General features: G+C 32.9%; 3 non-coding genes across 3 annotated transcripts; all 3 read left to right on the top strand.

The window, feature by feature from the left end:
- Positions 1-1,066: 1,066 nt before the first annotated feature.
- Positions 1,067-1,167, top strand: LOC135630098 (small nucleolar RNA Z43). The gene has a single exon (XR_010493623.1). It is a non-coding gene; the product is annotated as a small nucleolar RNA Z43 (small nucleolar RNA).
- A 288-nt stretch (positions 1,168-1,455) lies between these two features.
- Positions 1,456-1,537, top strand: LOC135630102 (small nucleolar RNA U83). The gene has a single exon (XR_010493627.1). It is a non-coding gene; the product is annotated as a small nucleolar RNA U83 (small nucleolar RNA).
- A 77-nt stretch (positions 1,538-1,614) lies between these two features.
- LOC135630096 (small nucleolar RNA snR60/Z15/Z230/Z193/J17) lies at positions 1,615-1,709 on the top strand. Its single transcript, XR_010493621.1, has one exon. It is a non-coding gene; the product is annotated as a small nucleolar RNA snR60/Z15/Z230/Z193/J17 (small nucleolar RNA).
- Positions 1,710-6,000: the final 4,291 nt, after the last annotated feature.

Below are 6,000 nucleotides of genomic sequence, written 5' to 3'. Positions count from 1 at the left end.
CGAGTGTTTTTTTTTTACCTCTCTTTTTTCTCCCCTTCGTCGAGTGTCGGACAGGGGTTTTTAAACCATCATGCGAGGATTGGTTCCACCTTGATTTGGCGTGGCCACTGACTTTCATAGGGGTAGAGTGACTTCTCTAATGAGTTGGCATCTTTGGGGGTGCCTGAGCGGCGTCAGACGACACTGCTCCAAGCTCTCGGGGTAGTCATGTCACACAGTGTATCGGTACGAAACCTAATATGACGTGCACCCCTGGGTTCTGATGGCGTATGGAGTCGGATTCGTGACTGGTGGCATATGACGTCGATGGTGATTCATCCGGAGCTAAAATATGTCCTATCATTAATCATGAACAAGATTATTAATCTCTTAAATGAAAGAGATCATGTTACCTGGTAAGTGGGAGAAGACTTAATAAACTTGTAAAACGATAGCTAATCTATAATCATTAATTTAAATTTAAATATTTTGAGTTAGTGATTTGAATAAACAAATAAATGTGTTGGTTCTCTCATCGGGAGATAATTACCGAGCAAATCACGTTAAAAAGTGGGAGTAGAGTTTATGTTGTTCACTCGTGACGGTCATCTTGGATGATTAGACCGGGACAATTGTGGAGGCGGTTCAACTAGGTCAGATAACACTGTAGTCCTCTTCTTATGCTTGGATAATTAGACCGGACCGATGTCCGACCCGGTTTCTTTGAACAGATGAGCTAACACCGTACAAGTCGACTCATGTTTGGATGATTAGACCGGGACGACGGCTGAGCCGTTTTAAATACGTGAGGTAACAAGCCAAATCTTGAGGTCCGTTGGATCTCGAACCTCCTCGCTAGCGGACGGTCGGAATGCGATTGTCATCGAAATCCTCATCGAGTCCGGAAACCCTAATTCCTTTCCTCACCTATTTAAAGCCACGCGGTCTGCCGCATCTCCAAGAACAGCCTTCCGCCCCTCTCTGTTTCTGGCCGCCTCTTCTCCTTGGATCAGGTTGGCTTCCTTTAGGGTTTTCGTGTTTTTGCTATTGCTACTCGCCATGAAACATGGCATCGTTCGTGGAAGAGGGACGATGACGAATGCGTTGATTAAAGGTCTCGTTCGTCGTAATGGCGGCACCACCGCCTTGCCGACCATCCTGATATATCACCACCCATATTCTGAGTCCCACTCTCTCCCTCTGCTTTTTCTTTTACTTTCGATCTTTTAGCCACAAAGGTTTACTTTCAATATTTTGTTTGTGTGGCCGATGATTAAGCTGATAATAATGACAAGCATATGTCTGAAGCTTATCTGTGTGGAATAGATCTAATCTTCTCTATGAGGCCACCCTTTCGATTTATTTTTATTTTTTCGTTTTATTTTTGAAATTTCTGGATTTATCGTCAGGAGATTAATGTGGGGCGTTTAATTCTCTTGATTTGATAAGTTTCATGGTGGTTGATGTTTCTGATGGAGCCCATGACGAGGATTGTGATACTTGTATTTTGTCTGAGATACTGTGATTACATCTTTACTACTGCCTTCCTTCTGAGGCTTCCATCTGCATGCGTTTTGATGTTGGATTTAGTAATGTTTGTTCTTTTGTTTTGATGTTATATGATTAATGGGCTGAAATGGTCGCGCGATGATCGGTTGCATAGTTCAAATGATCACCCCTTTGAGGGTATGATTAGTATGAACGTCTTTCGCTCCTATCTGATGACCTATACATCTTTTGCCTTAAATTAGAGTTTTTATCTTACTCTGACTACTTTTTTTCTTCTTATTGTTTAAATGGATTGACCTTTCTAATTTTTGAGTTATAAAATGATGTAAAATTATCAATGGAACTGTAATTTTTTCGATTTTATCTTTGATTAATATATGGTATTTTATATGATCGAAATTTCTGTGATGTCATCTGAATCACATATTGGAACATTCTTTTTATTATCACGAATTCCTTTCTCGACTAATATAAACGTTCTCCAGCATCCCTAGAGTCTACCAGTGATTACTGCTTCAGGCGGCTGCGATGATCTCTGACGTTAAAACTGCAATCCGTCTGCTTCGATTCAATAAACAGCCGTTTTTATTCGGGGCTGATTTTGTTGTATGTGTATATTGAATCATAGCATTGGATATTTGCACACTTCATAGTCTCCTGTAATAAACCTCATGTAGTGTCTCTTTTCTTGTTTTGTTATTAGTAGTTTTTTTTAATTTTTAATCTATTTCTGAAGAAAAACCACAAATGTCGTAAGAGAGTCCTCACTGTTTTCAAATTATAAAATTGTTCTTTTTTTTGTTGTAATTTTTTAATAACTGTTTTAATAACCAAAAAACGGTTAATCGCTAAAACACAAACTTATTTAGATGAATTTCGGTCTTTTTGTCACGGTAAATATCAAAAAGAGACATAGGATAATAAATAATAAATCTCAAGTATCAAATAAATCTTAAAAGATGTAGATAAAATTTATTTAAATTTAATTTGTTAAATTATTAAAATTATTTTCGTAGTTTAAGAGATTTATAAATAACATAAATATATGTATCAATTTGATAAGATAGAGATTGAGAAATTTTTAAGAAAGATATATTTATTTTTTTTGTTTCAATTTATGTGATTTCAAGGATGCCTAAATCTTTTATGTCAAAAATCGTGCGTTAACGTTTAAAATCGAAAGTTCCATGACAAAGATCAATAGTATAACATATTAAACAATAAAATATTTTTAATTAAAAATTTATTAATAATAATTTTAATTCTAATGATTTCCAATCATGAGCATTCATTATCGAAATATTATTTTTGCTCTTAGTTTTTTATTGTAAAAATATTTACAATAAGTATCTATTTGATTTTGAATCTCTCGTAATTAAATTTATTTATCTTGTCTTTTGACATTAAGTCATTTATGGTTTCTTTAATAATTTAAACTAATTTATATGAGTTATAATTTTTGAATAAATATTTATAAACAAAATGACTATGTCTATCAAAAAAAAATATACTTAATCTTATGGGTAATATGCAATGTGGGTGACTTTTATTGAGTGTTACTCACAAGTTGATTTTTTTTTCTATATATATGATATTTATTTGTAAGAATCATATTTAATAATTTATTATCATTCGTGAACATTCAATTTTTGAAGTGTCCTAATCTTTTACATTCATAACAAGTTAAATATAAGATTCTTGTCTTATGAATTTTTTAAATTTTATTGTGAGAAGTTCAAAGTTATCATCATCATTTAAGTTTTTATTAAATTAAATAAAAAAATAAAAAATCTCTAAGACTCTCACTAATATGAGATTTAGGGAGGATCACTGTATAAAGTGAAGTTTTCAAATATTTAAAAAGATTATTTTTATGAGTTAAACTTATTCTCAGTGACTCATCTATTTACTTGAAGACATCCTATTTTATAAATAAACAAATATGTCTTTATCTTTAAGGTTTATTATCATGAATTCTATCAAATCTAAAGAATAAATTAGATCAAATTGAATCATTTTGGTTTAATTCTATCTTGTCCCTTTTTGTTCATTCATCCTTCTCCTTCGTCTCAAATAATACTATCCCTCTATCATCACCCCTCCATCCCTTCTTTTTTTCTTCTTTATTCTTTTTTCTCGTGTCTGCTTCCAGTCTCTCCTCTCATTCTCCTTCGTTATGCCTCTACCCATTCTGTTTTTCTTCTCCTTCTCTAGCCCTCCTCCTATTTCTTTCTTCTTCTCTTTTGTTGCCTTTCTTTTTTTCTTTGGTCTCCTCTACATCTCTTTTTCTCTTTTCTTTCTTTTCCTTTTCCTCCTCTACCACCCCTTCTCCTCTAGTGCCCCTTCAGCCCTTGTTCTTTTCGTCTCCTCCTCCACTATACTTTAACTCTCCAACCTAACTAAAACACCCTAATTAATCCTACATCGTAAGTGAATAAAACTAAGATGATCGTGTAAGAGTCTAATGAGTATATTATTATGAATTTTAATTTAATCATTTTGATCAATAGTTTAGGTCAAATAAAATTAATGGATCAATTAACCCATTAGATTTGGGTCATAACATTTAGTATTAAAATTAATATAGTATTTGAGTATAGTAAAAGAAAAAAAAAAGAGCTACTAACGGATGAAGTCACTCGTAACTATTATTAACTTTAGCTTATATTTTGACTAATGGTCAAATAAAATTGATGGGCCAATTAATCTATCATGCCTAGTAACACTAGCACCATCTTCTCTCTTTCCTTTTTATTTTTCTTTTCATCATTTGTCACTCCTTATCACATTTTTATCAACAACAACATGATTTTTCTTTTAAGTGTATCAAAATGGAGAAATAATAATCCTATATAGTTGGAAAATGAATTGAAACACATTCAATAGCATGATCCACTTGGAAATGTGCCAAATTCCATATAATCCTCTAAAAATGGAAAGAATAATTGAAAAGGTGTTAGTATCCTATTTGACAACTTATGTGAAAGTTTTATGTGGTTTGATAAAAGCTTAATCTCATTATAGTAAAAAAATGATGTTAAATGCACTCAATTATATAAATCACTTAAAATCATGCCAAATTCAAGAAATAATAATCTTAAAATTCTCTATAAATAGAGATGGTTTCAGTTGTTCAAATCAAGATTAATATTACCTTACCATATCTAAGTTTAATTAAATCAATCATTTAGGATTCATTCGATTAGCATCTAATTAAGCCCAGTTGACTCATGATTTTTTTTTTCTCAAGGAATACTAATGATAATAATTTATTATCATTATTTATAAACATTATTAATTTTTAGTTTGATGTATATGTCCTTTGAGATTAAAGAATAGACATATGATTACAAGATCTCTCCACAACTACTTCCTCTCCTTTGCTCTCGTGCATCTTGTCTTGGAAGAACACTTACAACCATCACAATAAAGGATGAGGATAGCAGCACTCGATGGTGACAAGGGTGGCAACCCCCTTCTCCTTTTACTCATCTTCTGCCACCGCGAGAGATCTCTCCTCTAGTGGGCGCCTCTTGTTTTCTCCTCTTCTACTCAATCGAGAGATAGTTGACCTCTTGGTTTAAAGCAGTCTCACCGTTGCATGGGTCTTCTTCGCAGGTTATGTTCTTTATTCTTGTTTGCGCTTCTATGACGTTGACACCCTTTTTCTCTTCCTTCCCTTGTTTTTACATCTCAGAGATGGGGTTGGGGTTGTCGATTCGGAGACTTGCAAATGATGCAGGTTAGCATGTGAGATACATGATGATGCTCCCTATTGCGATCCATGAAGTTTGGAGCGGATCCAACCCGATCAACGTTCTTGGTCCATAAATTTCATTAATTCGATACTTACATGAGAAGTCAAGCAGAAAATTTTTATTTTAGTCATAAATTATTGCATGTGAAGATGCATATATTTATAGCGATATGTGGTAACATTATATATGTATTTAAATATTTTGAAATTAGTTCTCATTAATTCTACTATAAAGACTTATACCTCGTGGTGGATTTCAAGGGTACCTTCGGACATCAGTACATACGTAATGAGCTAATTTGAGTGATAACTAGTGGCCTTATAGAGAAAACTATGGAGAAAATATGTTATAAGATGATTTTCTAGGGTAACGTATTATAATCCTATGAGAAAGGCATCATGTTGAGAATTAATTCATAATAGTTATCTAGGTAATTATCATATTCTAGATAGTTGTCATATTCTAGGTAGTTATATGCATTTTCTAAATAGTAGTCTATGATCTAGAAGTTACATAGTAGTTTCTATACTTAACTCAATCATTAATGATATGATAGGGTGAGATAGTTACCACTAGGTTCTATAAATAGAACTATAGTTCATGAGGTAAGATAGAGTGTGTACACTTGGGAATGTCTTGTAAGTGTTTTATGTCTTACCTCTTGTTTAATACTACATCGGTATTTTTGATTGAAAGCAGTCTCTTTTAATTATATCGTAGTATTATATTTTTTTTTTTCCTTTCTCCTCCATCC

The sequence above is a fragment of the Musa acuminata genome, chromosome BXJ3-1 (genome assembly GCF_036884655.1).
Source record: "Musa acuminata AAA Group cultivar baxijiao chromosome BXJ3-1, Cavendish_Baxijiao_AAA, whole genome shotgun sequence".
NCBI classification, from domain to species: domain Eukaryota; kingdom Viridiplantae; phylum Streptophyta; class Magnoliopsida; order Zingiberales; family Musaceae; genus Musa; species Musa acuminata.
This window is presented reverse-complemented; position numbering and strand designations above follow the sequence as displayed.